The sequence below is a fragment of the Littorina saxatilis genome, linkage group LG5 (assembly GCF_037325665.1).
Source record: "Littorina saxatilis isolate snail1 linkage group LG5, US_GU_Lsax_2.0, whole genome shotgun sequence".
Lineage (NCBI taxonomy): Eukaryota > Metazoa > Mollusca > Gastropoda > Littorinimorpha > Littorinidae > Littorina > Littorina saxatilis.
Window position 1 is genome coordinate 58,545,419 of NC_090249.1, and position 27,783 is coordinate 58,573,201.

At 44.2% G+C, this 27,783-nt stretch overlaps 1 protein-coding gene across 3 annotated transcripts in view; it reads left to right on the top strand.

Moving 5' to 3' along the window:
- Positions 1-27,783, top strand: part of LOC138967551 (tetraspanin-18B-like) — a 346,223-nt gene that overhangs the window by 265,052 nt on the left and 53,388 nt on the right. The gene's annotated exons all lie outside the window — the stretch shown is intronic.

The window sequence follows — 27,783 nt, forward strand, 5'->3', positions numbered from 1 at the left end:
ACTTGTTGTTTTCCCTTCCTTGGCTCCTCGCTCTTTCTTCCATTTACCGTTAACATTTCAGTGTTCTTGTGGCTTCATTGAAGACTTTCTCGTGGGCCCGGTTAATTACTCAATTTCAGGGTTTAATGAGAACGGAAATAAAGCAAGCGGAAAGGAGTAGCAACAAAAATAAACTTGTTTAAAAGAAAGAACAAAAAGAAAATAAAGACGTAAACAAGATAAAAGATGCAACCACAAAACTTCAAAACCGCGTAAAACAAATTGTAGGGATGGCGGTATTGTGCGCAAAGAATGTCGGTTTTAATTCAAGTTTATGGCCTGAGTTTCAAAGGCCACCCACGGAAGGATAGAGTCATTTATCTGATAAGTGGATCGGGCGAAGCATCAAGGGACAGTAAACCCCAACGGACTTTGACCAGACATTAGCCTTTGCTATTTTCAGCTCCAGAAATCTCACGAGACTTTGAACTTTGACGTGATCTCTTTTTCTTTCTACACCCGGGATAGTGTGTGTAGTTCTTTCGCTTTGTTTCTCCTGGCTTGCTTTCGTTCCGGTTTTTTTCTGTTTAATGTGAATGCTTTTACTGCAGTTCAAAACACAACTAAAACTTTTCTTGAAATTTTTTTTTATGGAACAAAATAGAGTACTATACGGCCTTCTGAAAAAAAAACCACACACAACAGAGAAAGAAAAGCTTCAAGCGGAATGTGGAAGGGATCATGGGAATTAGTTTCTGTTATTGCTGATCAGGTATAGAAACTTTCTCGGAAAGTTTGCTTTTTACGAAAAGCAGCGAGGCTGATTAGATTTTTGGTGTATGTCTGAGATATTGTTAATGATTCATGACTCCGTCCGATTAGCTTCTTAGCGGAAGTCTGAGGCATTCATCGGGCTCTGATTAGATGAGGGGGAGGGAGGGGGGGGGGGGGGGGGGGGGTGCTGAGAGGAACATCAGTCTTCGTTTACGTTCGGAACGTTTTTTGGAGCACAAAGAACATGATTTTATGGACGACTTTTTTTCAAAACAGAAGTAGGTTTTTGATGTACAATATTCGCAGATATTTTCTTTTTTCTTTTTACTTTGATACATCGTTTGAAATCCTTTTTCGTGTCTTCTACGTTTTTGTGAACGATACACAGCTTTTAATTTCGTCATAGACTTTTTCCTGCGAAGAAAATGTTTTGCACGCTCATGTTGGGGTGGCATTTTTTCAGGAAAGCGGGGTCATCCATAAATCATTAGTGTTAAGAGATCCAGTCTTCACTGTCCTTTCCCCCCAATCTTTCCCCCCAATCTTTCCCCCCAATCTTTCCCCCATCCGAAATCCCTGGTACCGAAGCTTTGGAGATTTTAGCTGAGGTTAGGGTAGGATAAAGGCTAATGTGATATGATGGGTCTTCGTAAAAGTCTTAATAATACTCTGTGTGTGTGTGTGTGTGTGTGTGTGTGTGTGTGCGTGTGCGTGCGTGCGTGCGTGCGTGCGTGCGTGCGTGCGAAGGAAATCAAATGTGTTTTGTATATATACAATTCATTTGCAACGAAAAAGGGATACCATCCATTTAAAGTATTCGCCTAGTATAAGATAATTTCGTGTCGCAAAACACTTCCAGACAGAAAGATCATACACTTTGCCGATCTGTGTGTGCTTTTATGCCTGTTATTACTGCAAGGAACAGAAGGTATCAGACGAAAAGTAGTCCCGTCCATTGTACGTCTATATGACATGAATATTCATACATGCAAATGACCTGCCATAGACGAAAAGTAGTCCATAATGCAAATGGCAGATACATTATGGTGTGATGTGTGGCATCATTTGGAATCAGGAGGGCAAAGTGTACTCTATGTGCGTATGGTTTTCCTCTCAGTTGTGTAAACAGCGCCAAAACAAATCTTTCTATGAGGGTATAATGAATGAGAATGCCTTGTTGCAGAGGACCAAAAAAACAACGACAATAGTGGTGTTTTTTTCTAAAGTAATAATGTAGTATTTGCTCAAACTGTATCACTAGTCAGTATACGATGTTCGGAAATAACTCTGCGGGGTTTGTATGGGTTGTGAAAGAGTGAATACTCTTGCTTTTAGTGAGTCAAACTTTCCCACGTGACATTATAGGCCAGTCACTAGCGAGGGGTGTGTCTGAAACACGTGGACAAGGAGCACGTGTAGAAAGCTTGCCTCACTACTAGCAAGAGTATTCACCCTTTCGGAAACTACACAAACCCTATCACAGAGATATTCCCGAACATTGTCTGTTGTAGCGAGTTCTTCAACAGTGCAGGCGTGGTCAACATATGCTTACGATGTCAAACCATGTTCGCCTGGTTATTTTTAAAATTTTTTTTTATTGCAAACGGCATCAAAACCTAATGTCTAGTCTTCTGTGGCGTATACTTCACAATTATACGTTTTGTGAACAGCACCAAACGAACAAAATAAACACAAACCGCCAATATTTCAAGTTAGAATGCAACATGTAGAGTAAAACTGGTAGTAAATCGCAGTACTTGCAGTGGAACAAACACGTTGTTCACAGTCACCAATGCATTTTACACGATTACTGATTTCTCCTTGACTTAGGACCCAGACCAGACGACTCAGAACGTAGCCTACTAGACAACTAGCCCCTTGACCATTGTGTCCGGTGTTTGTCGATGACGGATGAAGTCTGGACCAATTTGTAGCTTTGTGCAACCGCTGTGTCACTGTCTTGGAGGAAAAGAGAGGTTCTTCGGAGGGTGGGGGAGGGAGAGGACAGACGGGGGGTGATGGGGGAAGGGTGGGGGATATCTCTCTCTCCTCCCCTACTCGGTCTCTGTCTCGCCTCTGACAGCTTAATCCCGGGCTGACTGGGAACAGCTTTGTGCGAGGCAAAACTCATCGATAAACGAGGGGCAGGCAATTTTTGAACAGAGAGGTGCTGATGATCCCTGCTCTATGGTTTCGACCCAGTTATCGACTGCACCACGCATCTCCCTCGCGGCCGGTGCCTGGGGGGCAGTTTGCACCCCTTGCTATTTTTTTTTGTTTTTTTGCCGGACTCTCTGAGGGCAGAGAAAGCGAGAGAAATCAGGTCTGCGGTTCTCGTGTCTCTGAACCGCAGATGTGTGACGCTTGTCATCGTCTGTGTCTTATATTTTGAACAGGAACTTGTTTTACAAGTTACGCGGAAAGGAAGCTATTGCACTTGTTTTGCCTTGTATCCTGTTGAACGCAATCCTTCCATGTGGGATGGTCAGTGACAATAGAAAACTTGGGAACGAATACTTGTGCTCAGTCTATCTTCCCGTGCGCAGTTGCTTACTCTTGAATTAATGCCACATAAGACGATTGCTGGTTATACGCGGTCTGGACACAGTGCGCGCGCTTTTATGATTCAATTTCAGCAATCTGTCATAATTATATTGAAACCACCTGCTTTCGAAGGGGACGAGTCGTGTTGGGTGCAAAAGACACCGCGACACCGGTTCCATCATTGCAGCATCTCTTCTTTCTCAGGAGCCCGCGCTCTTTTTCCGAGCTGCCGGTGAATAACTGCCCCCAGTGCCCCCCTGTGAGTCGCCGTCTTCATCAGCCCCGTGTCCTTTCTCGCTGTCTCCCTTCCCCCACATGCTCACGTGCTGTCAGCGATAATGGAACAAGTGGCTGCATTGCTGCCTCTCTCGATTTAAGACTTTTTTTGGGGAGAGCTTTTCATGTTATGTGGATCCGTTTGACTTTGATTTCTTTGTGGGTTTGGTGAAAATGTTCGTTTGAACCGTTTTTTGTTTTTTGTCTGGCCGCTGGGGGTGATAGTTCTTGATTTAAAAGAGATTGGAGAGGTCTCCTCCTTTTAGACTAGGATAAATTCTCGAAAAGAGGCCTAAATAAAAAGAGGTAGGCATTTGTGGGTAATTAATGGCAACAGGTTGATTCTTATGGATTTGGGTGTGCTGAATTCATTTCTGCCTGTTGCCAAAGTCAAAAATGCCTATATTCGTTACTATTCAACGGTTTCCAAGATGGCCGCCATGATATCAAGAGACTACTAATTCTCAAACAAATGCTTATATCTTTGATGTTTTTAGAGATACAGTGTTAATTTTTGGCTAGTTGGTAGATGACCGATAGGCAATGGTTGCCTTGTCAGAGTATTTGACCTTGACCTTAAGTCAAGGTCACATGAGACTTGACAATATTGACTTGTACTGTTTTGTCATGTGTGCATTTTAAGTTGTCTTTTGGCAGTAAACTACTGCGAACTAATCACTAAAAATAAGTGATATTACCCAGTAGGTATTCAGCATTAAAATGAATATACATTGATCATCATTCTGACAAGGTCAAGGTCATTTTGACCCCATATTTCAGATGTGTTTAAACTTGGACGCCATCAAGATTTGCAGTGGCTCATCTGTTGTACACACTGGACATCTGATTCAACAATTACATTTCAGCAGGGGTTCAGATCAATGGTGCACAATCAACTAGGTCAAAGGTCAAGGTCAAAGTCAAAGGTCACTATTTGGACCATTTATTCTCAAAAACGGGGCCTAAAATAGAGATAGGCCATTTGTGAGTAATTATGGTGTGCTCTTCCCATTTCTGCTGTATGACAAAGTGTATATTTGCTAGTTTGTCCTGTATCATTAAATATTCAAAATGGCCGCCACAAGCCTGAAAACTCACCCACACACAAAAACTGACAATTCTTTAAACATAACCACTCTATTTATTATCAACTTTTGTTTCAACATACGTTTGTATCAATAACGTTGCATAATCAGTACAAATTTCAACAACATTTAAGATGTTATGGTATTTCTGTGGCAATTATAACACAATATACACAAATCTGAAGCATGACAAACGTTAATGTTCCATAATACTCTGTCACGAGAAAAAAACTTCCGAAACATGTTGAGAACAAGCTCAGCAACAGGTAAACATATCAGCTATGTACAGGCATTCAGCAAACAATGTCAAATGTTCACATTTCATATGGTAAGGTCAATGAACATCACACACGTCCAAAGGGTCACGGTCAGTTCACCACTCGTTAAGACACTCCTCGTGCATTTCCCGGCATTTGCACGCTGCTGTGCATGGTAGCTTCGCCTTTCTGCATCTGCACCTTCCACTGCTGCACTGCTTCTGGCAGGTGCAGAAGATGATGTCTAGGCACGCGTCTGGAACAGACGGAAGGGTTTTCAGGACGGGGAGGAAGACGCCATCCTTCAGTTGCCAGCCCATGCTTTCAATCGGCGGCAGGTTCGGCTTCTTCTCATGAGCTCGTTGCCAGACTGAGGCCTGATAATGAGCTCTTTTGATGTGGAAGCTCAGAGCATCACTGGATGGGGGCAGATTTTCTGGGGCGGTGGCTTTCCGGAACATGATGGTTCTGGCACCATCTGCAGTCTCACAGTTTGAGATGTACAGCTTGCAAACGAACTGCTCTGCTTCTTTTGACATGTCGTCTGTCAGCTGCCCGTTCCCCAAATTTGCCAGCAGCTGGTGATGTTGCTGAAACACTTTCCACCCAGATACCTTGCCTTGGCCAGACAGGAAAGATGTGGAATCCGAGCCAGTGATGGCGTGGAATCCTATCAAGTTCTGGAGCTTTGCCTTCTTCATGTCAGGTCTCTTGGCAATATTGTGAACTGGGATGTACTGTCTACGCTTTGCTGTGCCAGTTTTCATCCACACTTTCTTGCACTTCATTTTGTCAAAATGTGCAAGAATCAATACAGCTACATCTGTGTCTTGTTAAGAAACAACCAGGCTGGTTGCATCGCTGTTCACACAATGCAGAACAACACGTGTATCACCCTCTTCGTGACTGGCCTCTAGCGGAGTCGTGTCCACGTCTGGCTTGGATGACTCAACTTGAGTTGGATCACTGAAACCACCGGAAACCACAACAGTTTTGTCATCTGGTGCCTGCAGGATGAGTTGCCGAGACAGAAATTTGGCCAGATCAGCTTTGTTCTCAGGGTGAGACATGAAGTTGTCCCATTTGGCTGGCAGGGGTGTGTCCTTAGACTCTATCAGTTTCCTGATGGGCTGAGCTCCTTTGCTCCGCTTCTTTCTTGTTCCACCTTTGATTGACAGCTGATCATACCGATCAAAGACGATGTCGGTGCGTTTAAAGGCATGTCCTTGGGCAAGGAGAGACTTGACGAATGTGTCAGCAAGATCACCAAATGTAGCTGCACCTTGTGGCTTTCCAAGAGCACAAACATGTGCTTGCCCATCAACGACAAGTGTTGCCTTGTCTCCAAGCTCATGTGCTTCAATGCCTGGAGGACAGTTTACACCACTTGTGAGGATTTTAAGCAAGCTTGCTTTTGATCCTGACCTTAAACTGCCATCAGTTTCAGCAAGTGAAGGGGGTACTGGCATCAGCTCATGCTTCATGATCACAGAAAGATCAACACTGCGCCCTGCTTCATAGGCCGTGATCAACCGCTGAAGAATCTTTCTGTCAGCTTTGACCGTCTTTTGTTTCCCACTCTTTGCATCCTTCTGCTTCACCTCGTACAGACTGGCAAATGTCAGAGGCTTGTTCTTCGGTAGAGCATCGCGGAATTTCACTTTCCTCTCTTCACAGGGCACAAGTCTCTCCCGAACAAATGTTTTCACCTGTTCTTGTCTTTTTTCACGTGCTGTCAACAGGTTTTCTTCGATGTTCTTGGTTGTAAGATCCTTCGATGCAATGTTCTGCAGATCTTCAGGCACATCCAGAGAAAAAACCTTGAAGCGTTTAAGGTTGTCAAACAACTTTTCTTCATCAGTTTTGTCTTGTCTTTTTCTGGCCTTGTTGCATTCGTTGTGAATGCTCTTCTCGTCAACCTCTGCTCCAAAGACTGCTCTTGTTTCTCCTGCAATGTGAGATCGGAGATTGAACGAGAGGGCCCAACGATTCAGAGCAGACGGTGTCTTTGTGATGCCCACAATCCCTCCACATGACTTTCCAATCCCGTTCAGCCATTCTTGACTTTGATCTGGGTCCACCTGGTTGAACTTGCTCTGGCTCCTCTTCACAACAAAGTGCCCAGCTTCAAATTCCTTCTTCACTTCTTCGGGTAGCTGATTCATTTCACTGACGTAGACTGTGCCCCATCGAGCATAGTTGGTATGATCATATCTCATGAAGTAGGGGAGCATTGCCGTGAAAGCTTGAAGATGCAGATTCCAGTCGCCATCTCTACTGGCGCGTGTGAACTGGAGGAGAATTTCTACCATCTTCAGGTACTCCCACCAGAACTGGAAGTTTGGATTGGCCCGCGAAGCAGCAAACGAGTCCACAAGGTCTGTGAAGCGTTTGTTGGCAAGAAGATGTACAAGTGCTGCTGTGTCATCATGAACCATCTCGTCTTCAATCTCTTGTGCGAGCTCATCATCACTGCCGTGGACGTACTGCAGCAACTGTGGTAGGAGTATTCTCCACAAGGCTTGCCAGGTCAACTTATGAGTTCGCATCCCTCTGACATAGGACTTGCCTGCCAGCACCTGTTCAGCTGTTTTCGGGCCAAGGACATTGCTCTCGACCCACAGATCCAGAAGACCAGAGCACTCCATGTGACGCCCGATGGCTTTGAGGAAGTTGAGGGACGTATGGAGACCACCGAGCCTCACTACCAGCAGATTCTGATATTCAGCTTTAGCCCATTTGAGATTTGTGTATATTTTGTTATAATTGCCACAGAAATACCATAACATCTTAAATGTTGTTGAAATTTGTACTGATTATGCAACGTTATTGATACAAACGTATGTTGAAACAAAAGTTGATAATAAATAGAGTGGTTATGTTTAAAGAATTGTCAGTTGTTGAGTGTGGGTGAGTTTTCAGGCTTGTGGCGGCCATTTTGAATATTTAATGATACAGGACAAACTAGCAAATATACACTTTGTCATACAGCAGAAATGGGAAGAGCACACCATAATTACTCACAAATGGCCTATCTCTATTTTAGGCCCCGTTTTTGAGAATAAATGGTCCAAATAGTGACCTTTGACTTTGACCTTGACCTTGACCTTTGACCTAGTTGATTGTGCACCATTGATCTGAACCCCTGCTGAAATGTAATTGTTGAATCAGATGTCCAGTGTGTACAACAGATGAGCCACTGCAAATCTTGATGGCGTCCAAGTTTAAACACATCTGAAATATGGGGTCAAAATGACCTTGACCTTGTCAGAATGATGATCAATGTATGTTCATTTTAATGCTGAATACCTACTGGGTAATATCACTTATTTTTAGTGATTAGTTTGCAGTAGTTTACTGCCAAAAGACAACTTAAAATGCACACATGACAAAACAGTACAAGTCAATATTGTCAAGTCTCATGTGACCTTGACTTAAGGTCAAGGTCAAATACTCTGACAAGGCAACCATTGCCTATCGGTCATCTACCAACTAGCCAAAAATTAACACTGTATCTCTAAAAACATCAAAGATATAAGCATTTGTTTGAGAATTAGTATAGTCTCTTGATATCATGGCGGCCATCTTGGAAACCGTTGAATAGTAACGAATATAGGCATTTTTGACTTTGGCAACAGGCAGAAATGGATTCAGCATACCCAAATCTATAAGAAACAACCTGTTGCCATTAATTACCCACAAATGCCCGAGGGTGTTAGATTTTCTGAAATCTGTCCTAGTCTATTTTGCTTGCTTCGACAGATTCGGAGTTTGCTCTCTGTGTCTCTGTCTCTTCTCTCTATCTCTCTGTCTCTGTCTCTGTCTCTGTCTCTCTCTCTCTCTCTCTCTCTCTCTCTCCCAACCCTCTCTCTCTCCGGGCCAACCCTCTCTCTCTCTCTCTCTCTCTCTCTCTCTCTCTCTCTCCCAACCCTCCCCCTCTCTCTCTCTCTCTCTCTCTCTCTCTCTCTCTCTCTCTCTCTCTCTCTCTCTCCCTCTCTCTCTCTCCATCTCCATGCGCAGGTAACTGAATCAGTTATGCGTTTACGATTAATTTACACCATTGATGTACATAACATGTATTGCTCTTTGTATCTTAGTGCACGTATTTTTGTGTGTCTGTACTTTTTGTGGATTCAGTTACTAAAGACAGGTTGTGAGACTAGACGTGTCCTCAAGGACTTTTATGCTTTATGTATTAATACAACCCTAAGTATATAGTAAGAAGACCTTGTCAGAAAACTACGCGGTTACTGCTGATACGGTTGCGAACACAAGTCCACAGAATGCGTTGGACACTTTCGCAATTGTCGAGAGAGAGAGAGACAGAGACAGAGACAGAGACAGAGAGAGAGAGATCTTTATGACAGGATATTTCTCCATGCCATTATACAAAGCACTTTTTTTTTATTCCTTTTTTTTTTGCATCACCCCCTGCCTTCAGGGTGTCTGGCATATAGCGAACTCTATTATCCCCCGTGGGCCTCTTGTCAGCATGAATATTGGATGATGTTGCCCGTGAAAGTTCACTTTTTGTCCACGCTGCCTATATATATTTCACAACGCGTCCGTCAGCTTTTGTGTCTGTAATATATGCAACAGAGTACAGTAAGAAAGTGGCCATTGTTGCATAGATAGGATAGTTAGATTCTTGTACTGACTGTTACGTAACTGAAGCTGAGAAAAATCGAAAGACTTTGACAATGTAACGACTGCAGAATTGCACACGAGAAGTTGTGAGTGTTACTTTACACTGATGGTAAGGCTGTATAGGAAGACCGATCCGAAGATTTGACGGAATCCTCCAGGAAAGCTTGAAATAATTGTCTTCTTCTGCGTCTGTTCTCTTGTAATTCAGGCAGAAGTCGCATCAAGAAATGTCGCTCTGTCAACTTTGAATCTTTATCGACAACATTCCATCTCTGCTGGAGCTAGGGAGGTTGAATTTAATATTTTACGCTGCGAAAATAAAATGTTACATTTTCCCTTGTGGAACAGTTATCTAACACCACCAGTGGTTTATGGGATACACATGACACCCAGAGCTGAGGCAATATTATGCAACGTTTTGCGTCCAACTCTTTATCTCAGCCCAGTTCCACAGAATCAATTTGTTGATTGCTCAACTTGCCACCCGACGAATTCTGATCTGCCTACGGAGGTGGAAAAACGGGGAGCGTGTTCCAGAAATATCCGTGAATTTTTTAATCGATTACCGTTGAAAGAAAACAGACAAAACTGCAATTTTGCGACGAAAAAGTAAAATAAGAAAGATAGATAATCTGAATGCCGTCAGCGCGGTTCCAGGCGCTGGCACCATTCAGCTGTCACGCGCGTGCCAGTGACGGAAGAGAGGTCCTGGCATTGTGGTCTGTATTTACTAATCCCGCCCGGACAACGTGCGTGTAAATGTGTCATCGTGTTCTTCTCTGGATTTATGAAAGCGAACTCAATTGAACCTTTTGTTGCTATTAACTGCCCGCTTTATTGTGGAAGTTTTCTTTAAAGTTAGTATACCTAAGGCGCCCCTTTAGAAAGTTTTCTGACGAATATGACCTTGACAATTAAGTTGGGTTAAAGGCGTCTGCTAACAGAATTACAACTCTTACTCAACACAGCCACAGCCAGCAGTCAGGGTGTGGATTTTTGGTATGCGACCAAGAAGAGGAATGGTCTTATCTCGTGTATAAGCCTGGCTAGATCTGATACAGTAAGGCGATTTCACGATTATTTTTTCCTATTATTCTTGACCTTTGAAAGTTGTAATTGCGATTAAAGGTTCAAGGCTATGCTGACTTATAGATAACCTTTGCTGCAGGGCAGTGTACATTTCTGAAACTTCTCTATGGTTTGGCTTTAAACATTTAGTTCTATTTATCAGTAGTTTTCAAAATCATTCAGAGAGATTCAACGCAGTCAATGTTGTTAAAGTCTGCAATAAAAGTGTTCTTGGTGTTATGATACACAGAATAGCGCACCGTTTCATGTCTGGTAAAGCATTGAACTGTCACCGATAGGGACAAGGGAAAACAAACTGAGGCACGTACAAAATAATCATGCACTCTGGGGACGTGTTAGCTGCATCGTTCAAGAGAATTGTGTTATTCTTCAGACCATATCTGCTGACTTCCGAGCGGAAATCTTCGTTTTTGCGCGACTTTGCAGCCCACTTTTTTGGCATAGGTCACTCCTAGGCTGTAGAATATAAGCCACGGTGCGTGTACCGGGATTTGAGAAGAAGGTAGTCTGGACCCGAACAATAGCAATGGGGAAAAGCAACTTTGGGCAAAAATCCTCCCACAATCGCATTCCGACTTTAGGACACGCCCGAGTCTCGCAATCCAAACGTGAACCGAACGTCACTCCGTGAGCCGAGACGCCGGGGAGGCGGGCTGGCCGAGACTACGATCCGGTGCATTGTGATCGCTTCCACTAGCAGATTGGGCGGTAAGCATCACAAATATTTGGTAAGTTCTCAGTTTCTTCGATTGTGCCAGGCCTGATTAGTGGACACTGTCTCTCCATTCTTGCTGGCCAAGTAATATCGATGGAGCGAAGCGTTTAGGGAATAGAGGAGAGTCGGGGAGGAAGTACTGGGGGTGGGAGGTGTAGGGGGGTTGCTGCCTTCACGAGGACTGTTGAGTTATTAGACGGCCCTGTCTCCAATCCCCCCATCGGTCGGGGCCGCGTCAGAGTGGAGTGGTTTGTTTCCCCGTCTCGGGTGGAAGGAGCCATCCTTCCATTTATATTATTGCCTCTCTCCTCTCCTTTAGTCCTCCAAGAGAGGAGGTCCAGGCCAGAGAGAAAACGTTTAGTAGAGCTATAGGAAGAACAGAACTTGCCAAGATTTGCCCTGCCTTTAGTAGCGCTATAGGGAGAACAGAACTTACCAAGATTTGCCCTGCCTTTGTCGGAAAACGCCAATCCCTGGCGGACCCATTCTTCCAAGGGTCGTTACGGCGATAGAGGCTTTAAAAAATTAAATCCGAGTTCCCAAAGGGTCCACTTGTTCTTCTCCTTCCTGTGGTGGTGGCGGCGGCGGCGGACGGGGAGAGGAAGGGGTAGGAGCACAAAAAAGAAAAGGATAAGGGGGGAAAAGTGAGGGCAAGAAAAGAGAAGAAAAAGTGGCTACAAACGGAAAGGGCAAGATGAAGATTTCTCGTGTGACAGCCCGTGGCTCCAACGCTTTTCCATAGATTGCCTTGTCACCTTGTGCGTGACAAGTGTCGCTAGCAGACTAGGGGAGGAGAGAAGGTGAGGCGGAGGAGAAAGAGCAGAGAGAGGGAGGGGGGGAGTAACGAGGATGGAGGCGGCTGTCGTGTTGCAGTGGCAGTAGCAGATAGGTGATTACAGGTCCGCTCAAGACGCGGCCATTGCAAATGACGTTAACATCGCTCCCTTACCTCACAATTACGTTGGGACCTGCTGACGCACATAGCGCAAGGACTGATTCGTAGACCGAACGTCCATCACTGAATGGTCCTCTGTTAACCCCTCTTGCAGTGTTGAATGCGTCGCCTGCGGCACCAGCACGAGTCTGCGTCACAACTTTCTGAAACCCGCAGCAGCAGATTCTTCGGCAGTGTCAAGCAGAATTCCAGTGCCAGTCAGAACTTGGCCCTCGCGACAGCTCGGTTCAAGACTGCTTTGAAACTAGTTTTGTGTGTTTAAGAAGTTTTGGACAGAACCTCCACGACAGTCCACAAAGTACGCTCGTTGCTTGTAACACCGAACAGTGTTTTAAGTTCGGTCAGGCAGAAACTGTGACACAGTCTGCATCGAAGTGACAGCTAAAGCCTTGCTTCGAGGCTGGGATGCACCTGAGGGATTTAGAAAAACTGGGTGTGTCTGTCAAAAAAGCCGAGCTCTGTGACGCCAGAAGACTACATAACGCGCGCGGCCTCAGCTGTGAAACTACCGAAATGCTGGCGTGCAGTGTCTTTGCCGGGGGTAAAAACCTGACGATGTGTGTGCGCTTGCGCACTTGTGTTTTCACCGAATTGTGGCAACCTATATTCTGAGAATTCGTTGCCGATAAGGAGTGGGACTATGTTGACAGGAGGACAGTCGCATCAGGGTTTTCTCAACGAATGTTTAGTGTATGTTGACAGGAGGACAGTCGCATCAGGGTTTTCTCAACGAATGTTTAGTGTATGTTGATGTGCAGACTTCTACAATTAGGTTTCTACTTTTGGACTGAGCAACTTCGGAATCCGATAGACGTTTTTACTTCTAACGTACATCCAGTTACCATCCAAAGAAGGTGTTCGAAAAACTGACAAGTGCAGAATCAGAAAAGATGGCGTTTTTATCTTTTGAATTACGTGGACATATATAGACAAAGACATCAACCCAATCTGACGTTTAAAGCGGTGTATTTACAAATACAGCACAGACCTTGCTGTCCTTGTTTTTTAAGGAGAGTGACCCATATTATGCATGACGCATTTGTATCAACTCTGTCCCCATAGAGCTGGATGATTGGCAGTAAGTGGCTCAAAATCAGACACGTGCAGCCGGAATTAAAAGGGCAGTGCATCAAGTCATTGTCCGGCTGGTCACTGCAAGACACCAGCACAGTAGAATCCTCTCACCGTGTTCGATGTCATTGAGATTTAACGTCCTCAGTTGAGCAGTGACCAAATAACGGCGTGTTTTGATCATACACGTCAAACTCTCGTGCTGTGTTCGCCCGTTGCTTCAGCGTAAAACTCCCACCAAGGTGTCCTAATTTGTCGATACTTGTACAGACTCCAAGGCACGGTGGGGAACAGCGCTTTGTTTTGCTGCAAATAGCCGGATGATTGGGTCCCGAGAGGGAGACAGCGTTAAGGGTCGTGCTTCATTTTCTCTTGGCCCATTTCCTACAGCCCGTTGGGGATCGAGGGCCACAGGAAGCCTTCGCTGCTGGCTGGTCACTGCTGGCTGGTCAAGGGACTGCAGCGAGGGCTGGCCGAGGGCCTATTAGCGGAAACGGTCCTCTGCTGAGGCTGCTGCTGCCACCACTCCCACCAGTCTACTTCACCGCGACCATCTCCCTGACCAGGCTGCGGCTCCACCACCTCCCTCCCCCTAGTGCCCCCACCCTCCCCGCCACCACCCCGCCCGTCCTCATCCTGCTCGTCCTCATTCTCCTCCCGGTATCGAACGGTTCCTTATCGTCTCTCTTTGGCCCCTCAAAGTGTGAAACTCTCATCTAGACCTTTTGGCTGAATAGTGGCCGGGCCGTAAGCGGGGCCCAGTGTTGGCGGTGAAAGGAGGAGCAGGGAGGGAGACAGGGAGGGGGAGTAAAGGCGATTTGCCTGCCTTGTTACCCGCCAGTGCCGCCCAGCTTCGCTCCACACAGGAAGCGTTTGTGGAGACCACGACCAGAGAGACAGCGAGAAGGGAGGAGAGACAAAAAACACCTCCGCACGTGCATGACTTGATGGTGTGTGGTCGATGAAATGATGCCAGTTGACGATTAACCGCCACGTGAGGTGAGTTTCAAAGACAGCGTGTCTTCGGGTTTCGTGCTTCACGTACGTGTACACATCTGTGACACTCTCTGCTTGGTGTTGACTGAATGAGGTGGCCTTGATTGCCCAACATGACTTGTTTTTCGCGTGTGTACTCTTTTGTTTTGTTTTCCCTCTGCTAAAACGAAGACATGAAACAGTTCATGTATTGCTAGTTGATATTAAGTTAACAAGTTTGGACGGTTCATTTTAGAAGACCTTACAGGCGTGAAATATTGAAACTGACTGAGGCAAAGTTATTTTATTCCTTGTGTTTGCTTGCGACCGTGTTTGCTGAAGACTTTGTAAAGTGATCCACCATATGGCGGTTTGATAGTTACAAGTGAATCGCGAATTGATCTGGAAATGACTTCCAGGCCGCGCTAGGAAACCGACATCGGTGTTGCCCAGAGCCAACTGAGGATTGTTATCGGACAACACGTTCAGGCACCCAATTACTTCCGTGACACAAATCACAGAAATAAATTAGCAAGTGTGCGAACGTCTACCTCTGTCCTGGAGACAGCCTTGATATTCTCAAGACCAGGACTCGTCACTGTTGAGTGCAGCACATGTATTTTGTGAAATAGCATACTGTGCGTACAGCAGCTGCAAATTTGTGCGACAATTGAATATATATGTATAACTGTTAACGAGGTGTGTAACATTTCTGGATGCAAAACGGACTCGGAAAAACATAAAAGCGATCCGACTGGACCGTAAAAGACTCACTATTCTATTGTTACGGTCGTTTCACTTGAGAATTTGTGTCGCCCCGATTTGGCTCACTGTGGGTTTATGGACCTGAAAGAAGAAGAAAAATCGATAATTTAATCAGTGTTCTACAGCGGCAGAGTACTTAAAAAAAATACTGTTTCAGTGTTGCAATGATGTACACAACGCCACTGTAACAGTGCTTCATTGATTCACTAAGTCAGTGCTTTGCTCCAGTATTCCACTACCTCAGTGTTGACTCGTTTCACTGCTTCAGAGCGTGTTTAAAAAAAAATACTGTTTCAGTTTTGTAATGATTTACAGAGCGCCACTGTAAAATTACTTCATTGATTGACAAAGTCAGTGCTTGGCTCCAGTATTCCACTACCTCAGTGTTGAACAATTTCACTGCTTCAGTGCCATTCCCCAAACAGCTTTGCACAGCAGGCGGGGGAGTGTTCGATGCTTAACACAATTAGCGCCGGGCGGTCCCAGACTCGACGAACAGACAGCAGACCCGGTGTGAACAAGAAGACGAGTCGTGCGCTTGACTGGATTAGATATGGTGTGATGATTGACTTCATTGCTTGACGGACTCGTCTCAACAGCTGTGGTCTTATCAGCGGAGGACACAACAACCTTTGTAGCGAGGTGCTTTTCGGGATTGGCCAATCTAGAAGGGTGATATTGAACAATATTATTCTCTTATAAGAAACGACTTTACTGTCGTCGTGACAACGTTGATTGTAGGGTTCGAAGAAAAGTAGATTTTTGGTTTTACAATTAGGTTGTGACGAAACAAATTGACTGAAACCAGAAAGTCCCACTGAAGTGTGTGTTTTACTAAACGCTGTAATACCTCGGTTAATATTTTCCCCAACAGAAGGACGGACGGTCTATTTGGTTTCTTTGAACACATCAGAAAAATCGTCAAGAAAAGTGTGTTGTGCAATAGAAAAGAAGAAGAACTCACCAAAGACACGTTTTGTGTGTGTCAAACTATAAACCAAAGTGTGTTGTAAATGACACATAAAACGAAATCTAACTAAAGAACTATTTTTGTGTAAAACCAGAATCTTAAACATTTTGAACGTAGGTAAGGACTGCTGACTCGATTATTTGTTTTAACAACGCCATCCTCACTTCAGCGCATAAGTAAAAGTGTGACACCTTGGGAGAGCCGAACATAAATAGAACATAAGTGTTGATGGACAGAAAGTGAAGCAAGTGTTACATTAGCACGGGAAGGAGCGGCAAGGAGGAAGGACGACTAATGGGTGTGTTACGTGATTACCACTTGGCGCTGACAACAACGGTGGCAAAGAAAGGACTGAAGCTGTGAACACCCTTACATTAGCACGTGCAAGTGACCACACGAGGGCACAGAAACTGAGAAGCAATCAACGAAGTGACTCTGCCAACAGACCGTGTGATATATTGTGACGTTTCCACCGAGAGCGCTGTGACGTCACAGGCGACCAGCAGCCATGGATGCCCCTTGATTACTCTTCGCCTGGAACTTCGCCTTCTGACGCCGTGACGTCACTTGGGACCGCTACGGTTGTCCCAGAGTCCCATCGCCCCATTTCGACCAGAAGAGCGCACTAAGCCACGCTGTCATCATGGGCAGGAAGCTTTTCCCCGAGGAAGCCCGCATCAACGCCGAATGCAAAAAAGTAAGAGCATTATTATTTAGTTGTTGTCGCCCCGTAAAAGTAAAACCTTGCCAGATTTGACGTCCTTGCTCATGGCTTCGTGGAGATCGATTTATTAGCTGGGTTTTGCTGTCGTGGCTAAATCTGACTCTTCAGGGTTCAGTTGGTGTGGCTGTGAGCTGGACACTGTCCCGTCGGTCCGTGTTGTTGCTCCGTCACTGTGAGTGGTTCCGGGGCTTAGGGTGTTGGTAGGCTTCCATCTTGGCGGGCGAGACAACGAGGGATTGGGGCTTTGTGCTGCGCACCATAATTAAGGAACTAATGGTTAATCAGTGGTAGAGACGGGCGGGAAGCCAGAAGCCGAAGGATCGAGAAATACTAGACAGTGTGAGAGGGGCAGAGAGAGAAATAGAGTTAGGAAATAGACAGAACGGTTAAGCCTATAGTGAAGAATGCTTTGGCCAAACAGCCGAGACTGTTCCCAAGTTCTGTCGATCTTTCACATTTGCCTGGCTGCCTTCGCTGCCTTGTTGGCCTCCGATCCGGCAACTGGAGTAAATCACTTAGACCAGGGGATGGCGTCTTGTCATAAGCGCAGTGGTCGATGAGTGGCCTGATTTCGTGGCTGTCTGCTTCTCGCTCATTTTGCTACTACCACTACCACCACCACCACCAGTACCACCACCACCACTGGCACAGCAAACCCTGATTCTATTCCAGCTTCTTGCCTCTTCCTTCTTTGATGTTAATCTTTGCGGTGCGACCAAGGAGAGTTTATGGTTGCGTGTCGCGATCGCCTGAGAGTGTCAGGGAAGTGAAGATGAGAGCCAAGAGGTCTTGGGGGAATCTGTGCTGTGTTGTGACACTGAGTTGTCTGGAGAGCTTGTTGCTTCTTAGCTCTTGTCACAGAGCACGGAGTGTCAGTTTGGGTGCTGAGGGACGTTACTGAAAAGTGGTTTGTTGGTTTTTGGTGTGAAAGTACACCGGAAGTTGTGATATTGTGATCAAAGGTGTCTAGATTTAGCTTCGTCCAGCGTTTTTTTGCTGTGTTACAAATCACTTTGAGATATAAGATGAATATTGAGGTTGTGTCTCTTCTGTCATACATGTGCGTAAAAAGTCGACATTTTGTTTCATTTATTTAGTGACCCCCCCCCCCCCCCCAAAAAAAAAAAAAAAAAAAAAGATAACGTTTGACCTCTGTGTGTGCTGTCCAAAACGTGAGAGCAGAGTTAAATAGAATGGTTATTTTATTGAACCAAAAAATATTTAGTACCAAACAACTCTCCTAGTTCTAGACATGAGAGATTAAAATGGCTTCAGACGTTGTTTTTCCCTTGTGAAAAATTATGGGCACTGAAATGACGTTATTTATGGCAAAGACCAAAAGAGCTATGATCCCAACCCCGCTTCAGGTTTCAAAGTTCTTGCAAAGGTTACGGCGTAAAATTTGTTTTCTTCCCTGCCCTGTTTACTTGATAGTCGTAAATACAATAATGGCCCCACGCTTTGTGGCATCCTGCCGTCTGTGACAGTGGAATCGTTGGGATGTCTGTCTGCATTACCCAAGCCGGAGGAGTAATGATGCCGAAATTCGCCCATTCTCTCCTGCAAAGGTGGTTTATTGGTGTCTAGGTTTCCCGTGTTTATCACCAGAACCACGGTTACGACTGTGCACTTTGCAGGTTCTTGGCTGCAAGAAAACATTTTTATGGGTGTTTAGAGGGGTTTTCCCTTGCGTAACCCGGGCAGCGAAAATGACCCAGCACACTGCGCCAGCTACATAAAACAGTTAATGTATATCTAGACTGGTTATCCGTTTATATAACCTTCCGTACATCGATGAGACATTGCATTCTGCTGCTTCATTCCTGTGTGCAAAGAGATGTTTTATGTGACAGGTCTTCCCTAATTGGTGAGCTTGACAGCACACTGTCCATTTCAGTTTTCTTCCTGTTAGGAATCTTTTCCCCCCGATCTAAATCTCAGCTTTTTGAGCTGTCTGAATTTGTTATACACACGCAGGATGCCTGGGTTTTGCGAGAATATCTGCTTAGATACATATCCATCAATATGTTGCGTACTGTTCCAAGCAGGCGAATTTGATGGATGTCTAAATCTTTGTTTAATAAAGTCGCCTCCGCGACAGAGATAAACTTCTCAGTTTTCCCGCAGCCACAAAAACCTGCGGATGTCTGGATGAAAAGATAACCCCAAGAACTCATCTCCTTTTCCCGATCTTCCCAGGCTGCCGTCTTCTGTTTTTGCCCTTCCTTCCTTGTCTCTGCTGCGCAGCCTTGATCATATTGTGAAATCAAGGATGAACGATAGAGCCCCCCCCAAAAAAAGACAAGGAAAAAATCTCCCCTTTCTCTATTTTCTCCCCTTTCCCTCTGTCTCTGGCTCATCATTGGACTGGCGGCGAGATTTGTTTTCACAGCTGATTAGCTTCTTGCTCTCGCCGTGTACAGAAGCGAGTCGCGGCCGTGTCTTCATTTGTGCCACGTTTGCAGGCTGATGTCCTTCCCTCCAGTGTTGTATGTCTTAGCTGGCCGGGATTTAGGCTTACAGGGGACACTGGAGGCTTGCATTTTGAGATGACCATGTGTTGTGGACAAGACTAGTTTTTAGGTTACAGAAAAAGTAATGTTATGAATGCCGGGAAAGGTTTTGCTCCTGGTGTTACCTTGGCAACTCAAGCTTTGAGATGGCCCTGTGTGTTGTGGAATGAACTAGTTCTTTAAGATCTCTAGATGGAATAAAACGATGTTATGAATGTTAGCTTCGCCTTGCGTAGTGTGGCAAGCAGAAGGTTTGAGATGATCGAGTTTGGTGGACCAGATGCGATTTTGGCTGGAAGAACACAATTTTATGGATGTAAAGATTGTTTTGCCAGGGCAACCCGCGCAGCAGGTTTGGGATGACCCTGTGTAGCTGACTAGACTAGTCCATCGCTGGAAGAAAGCAGTAATGTATGAACGCCAAGAGTTTTTGCGTTGTGTAGTCTGAGCAGTGGAAGCTTTGAAATTGATCTAGTGTTAAGGACTAAAATAGATGATGTAGTGATGTGGATTAGACTAGTTCTTGGCTAGAAGAAAATGTATGGATGCCAAGAGTTTTTGGCGTTGTGTACTCTGAGCAGTGAAAGCTTTGAGATGATCCAGTGTTGTGGACTAGACGAGTTCTTGGCAAGAAGAAAATAAATGGATTCCAAGAGTTTTCCCTCGCGTAACTGGGGCAGGGCCCGTGAGATGATCTAGTATGGCGGACTTGGTTCCAGGAAAGAATGCATTAACTGTGTAAGGCGTTTGGGTCAATGGGTGATATTTCTAGACAAGTATTGTGTAGTGGAGGTTCTACCTGAGTTGAACATATGTGTGTGTGGCAAAGAGCTGTGTCTTAAAAAAATACGCGTTAACATCCCCCCTCACCCCATTCACAGCTAACTGACCACTAACTGAGCAATTTCATTAGTCTGGAAGTAATCAGGTAGGATACCAATGACGTGGGTGATTTGTCGTGAAGCTTGGTTCCGAGATGATGACGTTGGTTTAGTGGTTGGACTCTCAGCCACAGTGACCTCGTGACTTTTTGCTGCCGTACGGTGCCATGACTACGGGAGTGTTAGTGTTTTTGTGTCGCGCAAAATGAAGTGTTCCTTCTGTATGTCGTCCGCTAAAGACCAAGATAAGAAGGTGAGGCATGCATGTTGGTGCTGGGTGTAGCACAGAGTGGAGAAAGTGTGTGTGTGTGTGTGTGTGTGTGTGTGTGTGTGTGTGTGTGTGTGTGTGTGTGTGTGTGTGTGTGTGTGTGTGTGTGTGTTGTAACTGTTCCTTTTAAATTGCTTGTTACCGATATAAAATATAATCTGAGAGTGAACATTTTCTAGCAGCTGTTGTTTTAAATTTTGATTCTTTTCCTTTGCGAACATTCAGTTAAATGTGTGCATGTTCTCTGTCACTTACGTGTTCTACACGTTGACGTTTGCACAGCAGATAAACATGGATGTTGCAGCAATCTTGGCCACATACACAGTAGCCTGCGGTCACCTGACACTGATAAATCGTCTGCTGTCGTGTGTAGAAAAGGGCGAAAGTACTTCGTTTCAACTTCATGTTTGCAGCTGCAAAAGTTTTACAACTCTCAAATGTAATCGTTTATTCCAGGCCTTTTGTAGTCTCCTCCAGCCCCCTCTCTCCTCCCATGCCCCCAACCACTGATGATTCATTTTTGATTTATTTTTGTGAGAAACGTGTGAAAATGCGGCCAAACTTTGTTTTTCGCCCAACGCATGCAAACCATTGTCCCATTTTACTCACGTGTCTGACTCAAAATCGGCTTTCATTGCAAGCCGGTGTATTTCATACAGGGCGGGAAGGTCCAGATCTTTTATCAGGGATCGATTTAAAGTTGGCTTTTCCCTCTTGGTCCGTTGCATGCCAGTGACATATTCTGATACACTGCTCCCACAGAATGAGCTCATGATGTACTTCTGAACAGCAGTATTCCATCGATTTTGCGCGACAAAAAAATCTCCGTCACTGATTTAATCAGATTTTCCACGAAAAGAGTTTAGTTTCACCAAGTGAACTTTTCAATTTCAGGTATCTGTCGGGGAGATTAGTTAGTTAATGTTTTCCAAACTTCAGCTTGCATGTCCAGAGGCATTAGCCTTCTTCTCCAAAACGGCTGTCTCTCTGTCGGGTGGTATTCATTTTGTTTCGATGAAAGGAGGCAGGACACAGAGAGAGACCTAAATTATAAAAGAAAATCGATGAACAGGGGACAGAAATGACACGACCAGACACTCGCGAATCAAGCCAAGTGAACTAAAGATCAATAAGCGTGCCTGTCTCTCAAATGTCTTTACTTTGTTCATCGATTCTGTACAGTTCGCGAACAAGCTTCCTTTGTTCTATCGCCTCTTTCATACACTGTGTGTACTGTGCACTTGATGATGTTGTGAACATGTTTGATTTTCTTTTTCTGTTCTGATATTGCTTGATCAATCACAGTTGTTGTCGTCGAGTGTGGTTTTGAAATTGAAAAAGTAAACCTTAGATGTACTAACATGCATGCGTTTATGGTAAATGTATGCACGTTGTCTAACACACCCTCACACGCACGCACCCTACACACACAATGGCGACGAAAAACAAGAAGATCGAACTTAAAAGGTTTAATTTGAAAGACTTTAATATCTTCTCTTACATTCGTCGTACGGACAGTTCTGCTCCATTCACGCAAAGAAACAGACTCTCAAACAATGTATTTGTCGCATAAATGACTGTGGGTCAATACATTGTAATTTATTCTTTTTGATGTTAATGTTTAAAACGAGAAGTTAAGGAAAGAAAGCTAGGCCTATAAAGTTAGAAAGGAAGCTGAACGGTGAAAATACTCAGTGTGTTTGACTGGGGAGAAAAAACAATTCTCGTGAGTAAAATTTAAAGTACAGACGAATATGTCTTTAACGACCACTCAAGGGAACGACTAACAGAGGTCGTTATAGACAGGTGGTCGCTATGGAAAGGTAAAATGTATGGACACTTTTCTCGGGGATCTTTGAGGGTGGTCTTCATTGGCAGGTGGTCGCCATGGAAAGGTAAAATGTATGGAAACTTTTCTCGGGGATCTTTGAGGGTGGTCTTCATTGGCAGGTGGTCACTATGGAAAGGTAAAATGTATGGAAACTTTTCTCGGGGATCTTTGAGGGTGGTCTTCATTGGCAGGTGGTCGTGATCGAGAGATGATCGCCAGGACATGTTCGACTGAACCTAAAATCCTAAAATGCAGCCATTGTCCAAACTGCTTCTGTGTACAGTGGGCCATCAGTGAGACTATTTCTGTCCCCCGCTGTTTCCTGCCACGATTGATTAAAGCCTTTGTGTGCACATTCAGCTTTAAAAACAAAATGCAGAATTACTCCCTCTCAAACTAGGATAGACTGCAGTTGCGTTTTATCAGATTGATGTTACATTTGTTCTCTCCCCCCCCCCCCCCCCATCTCGCCACATCACGTTGGCGTAGGCGGTTTGTAGGGTGAACAGTTTGTGGGAGTTAAGGAAAGAACAAATTAAACAGAACGTTATGACAAGGCTGGGATGGAATGTTGTTTTGAATGAAGGAAAGATCAAGACTGTCATTTTATTTTTTTGCGGCTTCTTGTTTGAAGAATGTTTCCTCTTAAACGTAAAATGTGTAACCCCCCCCCCCCCCCTCCACAATTTTCTGTTTGTGTTTGTTTTGTGTATTTGATAGTAAGTTAGTGATCTTTCTGAGGATGGAGGAAGAATGAGAACACAACTTACAAACAAGAGTTTTCCTTGCGGGACAAAGTGGTTTGGTGAGAGGGACTCAACGGGACGCCAAGAACAATTGGCATGAGCTTGACATGAAGCTTGACATGAAGCTTGACATGAAGCTTGGCATGAAGCTTCACATGAAGCTTGACATGAAGCTTGACATGAAGCTTGACATGAGCTTGACATGAAGCTTGACATGAAGCTTGACATGAAGCTTGGCATGAAGCTTCACATGAAGCTTCACATGAAGCTTCACATGAAGCTTCACATGAAGCTTCACATGAAGCTTGGCATGAGCTTGACATAAAGCTTAAAGTGCTGACAAGAATGTTTTGTTCAAAATTAAGGTGATGGATAGAGGTACTCTCGTTCTGAACAGACACTTTTCTTTTGTTACGCTAATTCTTAAGTTATTGGTTGTTTTATGCATCCTTGCTTCAAATCTTAAGGGTAAGCGGAGAGGGGTTTGCTCCAAGAAAGAAGTTAAGAAAACTTGCAGCATTACAAAAGTAGGTGCGCAAAATAGCTTTTAAAAGGACAGTATTTTATAGGCATCATTGACACGTCATTTCCGACGTTCTTGCATCATGCGTCTCGCCTATACATAGGTTCGGAGTTACGAAGAAGTTTTAAAACGAGCCTTGCACTCTCAAAGAAAAGCGAAGGGCAAAGTGGCCCTCAGATTTTATTGACATTATTGACACGATCATAGTCTGACGTCTGATTCACCTACACCGTGCCTCTCAGCCACGGAAGATGTTTTTAATTGAATCTTTCCATTCCCCCGAAAGCGGCGTATGGCTGCCTGATTGGCGGGGTAAAAACGGTCATACACATGAATACCCACTTGTGAACGTCGGAGTTTCAGCCCATGGAAGAAGAAAAATAATATTTCCATATCACAAAATGGGGTGCGCAACGTATTATTGAAAGGATCGTATTTATTGGCATCATTTATACCATCATACTCCTACGTCTTGTTCGCCTAAATCGTTTCTTTTACATAGCTTCGTGTCACCCATAAAACAAAAAACTTGCTGCGAAGAGCGATATCTTATTGGCGACATTTTGCGCGCTGCCTGGTTCTTCGCGAGTAAACACATTTCTCCAGCATAAAAATTCTCTGTAGCTCGCTCGGGCACAAATCGTTAAACTCTTTCGTTGATTTCCGCGGAAATGTTTGACGACGATTCCCCATCACGAGATTGAAATAAAAATCGAGCGGCTTTTTCCTGCCAGCAGAATTGAACCGTTTTTTTTCTGCTCTCTCTCTCTCTCTCTCTCTCTCTCTCTCTCTCTCTCTCTCTCTCTCTCTCTCTCTCTCTCTCTCTCTCTCTCTCTCTCTCGCTCTCGCTCTCGCTCTCTCTCTCTCTCTCTTTTTCCAATCCTAACTTCTTCCTGGTAGCATGATCGATTTTGTTTTACTCATTATGTTACCGAGCCTCGACGAAACCTTTTTTGATGTCTACGCAGCACTGATTTCGCTGCCAGTTCATTTCCCGCCAAATGAAGGGAATAGACATTAAAGTGCCGGGGGTGCTCTTTGAAATAACATTATTTAACCATGTAAATGTTACAGTTACACGAGTACTGAGGAAAAACTGTGTAATGTTGTTAATGGTTTTCAATATTGTACTCATTAACTTTTTTTTTATTTTTTTAATCTTTTCATTGCAGGTTTTGGTTTGAATCAATCACGATTTTTTTTTAAAGATATTTTATAAGTTTAAAAAGAAAAGACCCCCTTTTCAAGCTGAATCAGAATGTGGAGTGGGTGTGTATACATAAAGAACCGACATTAAATTGTACTTGCAAAATTAAGTGCACGTGAAAAAATATAATGTGAGAAACGCGGATGGAGTACTATTTCCCATTTAAATCTCATGGGCTTGGTAACGATGCGATTAGAATAGCAGAGACAATCTGTCTTGCTTTGGGAGAAAAAAAATTAAACTCTTGGTTCTTGTCATCGAACGTTTTATTGCTGATAGTTTCTGCGATTTAGTGCCAACCTCATTATCTTGGTTTCCTTTTATCTGCTTTTAGTTCATTCAGACCTCCTTCGTCGATCGCAGAGAAGCCATTTTAATGCTTGTTACTTTTAACTGCACGCTATATTTTTTAAACGCATCTTTATATTTTTGTCTTTGAATAATACAATTTTTGTATGAAAGGATCCAGATTTTGAACGAGTTGATAGCTTTCCGTCTACATTTAATTCGCCTGGGCCTTCAGTATCGATCGTAATAAGCCAACGTCAGTGCTGGTTAACTTTTAATTAAAGGAGAGCATCAGGAAGCTGGTGTCCCACAAAGTAACCCGAGCCACGAACATCTTGTCAGTGTAAATTCAGAGTTACTGTTCCTGTCCGCCGCCATTAGTCCACCATCTTTCCCCACCCCCCTACTTCCATAGATCCTCCTACGTGTTGCGTTGCATTGTTGTTTTTGATGACACTGTTCGCTTAGCACATTGGTCAAAGCACGATGGTTTTTGGCTCACGAAGTGTAGCCTATGCGATCGTAACTTTGTCTGTCTGTGCGTGCGTGCGTATGTGCGTATGTGCGTGCGTGCGTGTGTATGTCTGTGGTAGAAACTTTAACATTTCGTCATTTGAAGACGTCACATTATGGCGTAAGAGGGTTAGACGTCACGCGAAGGAATGTCTCGGTCATTGTTATTTTGAGCGGGCCGAGACTATTTGGCAGTCGTGTCTGTAAGTAGACCACATGCAGACAGACAGATCTAGATCTAGTGTCTCTCTTTCTTGCACAGTGTCACCAATGCTTACTGTGTGTGTGTGTGTATGTGTGACGGAGTGATTGAGTTTGTGTTACTGTTTGTCGATTTCTTACGTGAGCCTTGAAGGCTTCGCCTCTTGTTTTTTTTACCATTTTTCCTTTCTCATTTCCGTGTCTCTCCTTCCTTTCTGTTTTTTGTTTGGTGTGTGTGTGTGTGTGTGTGTGTGTGTGTGTGTGTGTGTGTGTGTGTGTGTGTGTGTGTGTGTTTGTGTGTTCGTGCGTGCGTGCGTGCGTGTCTTTATTTTTTAATTTTTTTTTTTATTTGTTCGCAAGAATTCAAGCGCTGTCCATCCTTCTCATTTCCCTTGAAGTTACCCTGCGTCTGGCCGGTGTCCTCTTTGCAGACAACGTCGTAGAACTGACTTTGAAGAAAATGAAGGCGATTAAGGCGGGTTTAGCACCAATCTACCTGCCTTTGTTCTGCCCCCTTTCTGTTTTTACCCGTCTTTTATATGTCGAGGATTTTCTGGCATTAAGAGTTCGCCTCGTCAGTAGGTTCTGTGATGTAAAGCGTGGGGAGAATGCCGTGGCAGGGAGATGATTTTATATGTCATACTGGATTTCCTCATTAGTCTGTTACAGTTGTCAGCAGACCGCATGATAATCTGAGAGAGAGAGAGACAGAGACAGAGAGAGAGCAGTATCGAATCTCGTCTCTTTATATAGAATCTGAGAGGGCAGGACTCAGTACAGTACAGTAGGATTGTTTGTTCGCAAGATGATTTCATTGGAAGTTTATTTATTTATGAAGGAGATTTCTATAGCGCATAACTAAAAGCACTATGCGCTATCAGCAGTATTTTCCTGGGTTTAGAGTTTCACTTGTGAGTAGATTTCATTGTGTATGGTAATGGTTAGACAGAAAGTTGAGCATAGGCTGTGAGATGCAATATGTTAAAAGGGTAAATAAAGTGATGCAAACGGTAACTTTTGGTGAAGAGTAGACTTTCAATCATTGGTAGTTCTGATGGCATGAAGTTGCAGAAGAGTTAGCCTAGGTGTAGATCTTAGACACTATGATCTGAAGTGGTTTCTGAAAATATTCTATTATTGGTAGACCTTACTTTTTAAAGCAAGTATGGAGACGGGTTTATGAGGGCCTCGGAGTTGTCAGAAGTATTTTCGCTGCTGTGGAGTTTCAGTCCCAAGTAGACTTTAGCGTGTACAGTAATTGTAAGGCGGGGGTGGACCTTTGGACGGTCACAAGTTTTTTCGAGGGCGCTGAGTGACAGTCATAGAAGATTCCGGGGTAAAAGCTCAAGAAGGGAGGGATATTGTTTTAAGATTTATCAGCAGTATTTTCCTGGGTTTAGAGTTTCACTTGTGAGTAGATTTCATTGTGTATGGTAATGATTAGACTGAAAGAGGAGAAGGGAGGTGAGTGCTGAATTTTGATTTGTTGAGTGTCTTCGATGGCGCAGAGTTTCAGTCGTCATAGTATACTAAGAGAAAGGAGGGATATGGTTCTTTGGTTTATCATGATAAGGAGTATCTTCCATGAAGCAGAATTTGAGCCATCAGTAGACTCCATGATGTAGATTATGAGAGGGGGGGGGTATAGTTCTTTGAGTTATGAGAAGTATTTGCTTTGGGGTAGAATTTCAATCGTCAGTAGACTGAGTGATGTAAAATACACTAAGGAGCAGGACTGGCGAGCTAGACTTTTGATATGTCAGAAGTGTTTCCTTAGAGTAGGATTTCAATCTTCAGCAGACTCCTATGATATACGACTTGAGAAAGGGAGGAATGGGAGAAGACGACTGGATCCTTGCCTTTGGGAAAACACTTGTGACATATCCAATGTTCCATTCTTCAGTAGGACGGCCAAGGATGAAATATGGAAGGAGGGACAGAGCGAAGATGGCAGCGGTGTTTTCCTCCCATCGACCGGAGGGCAGA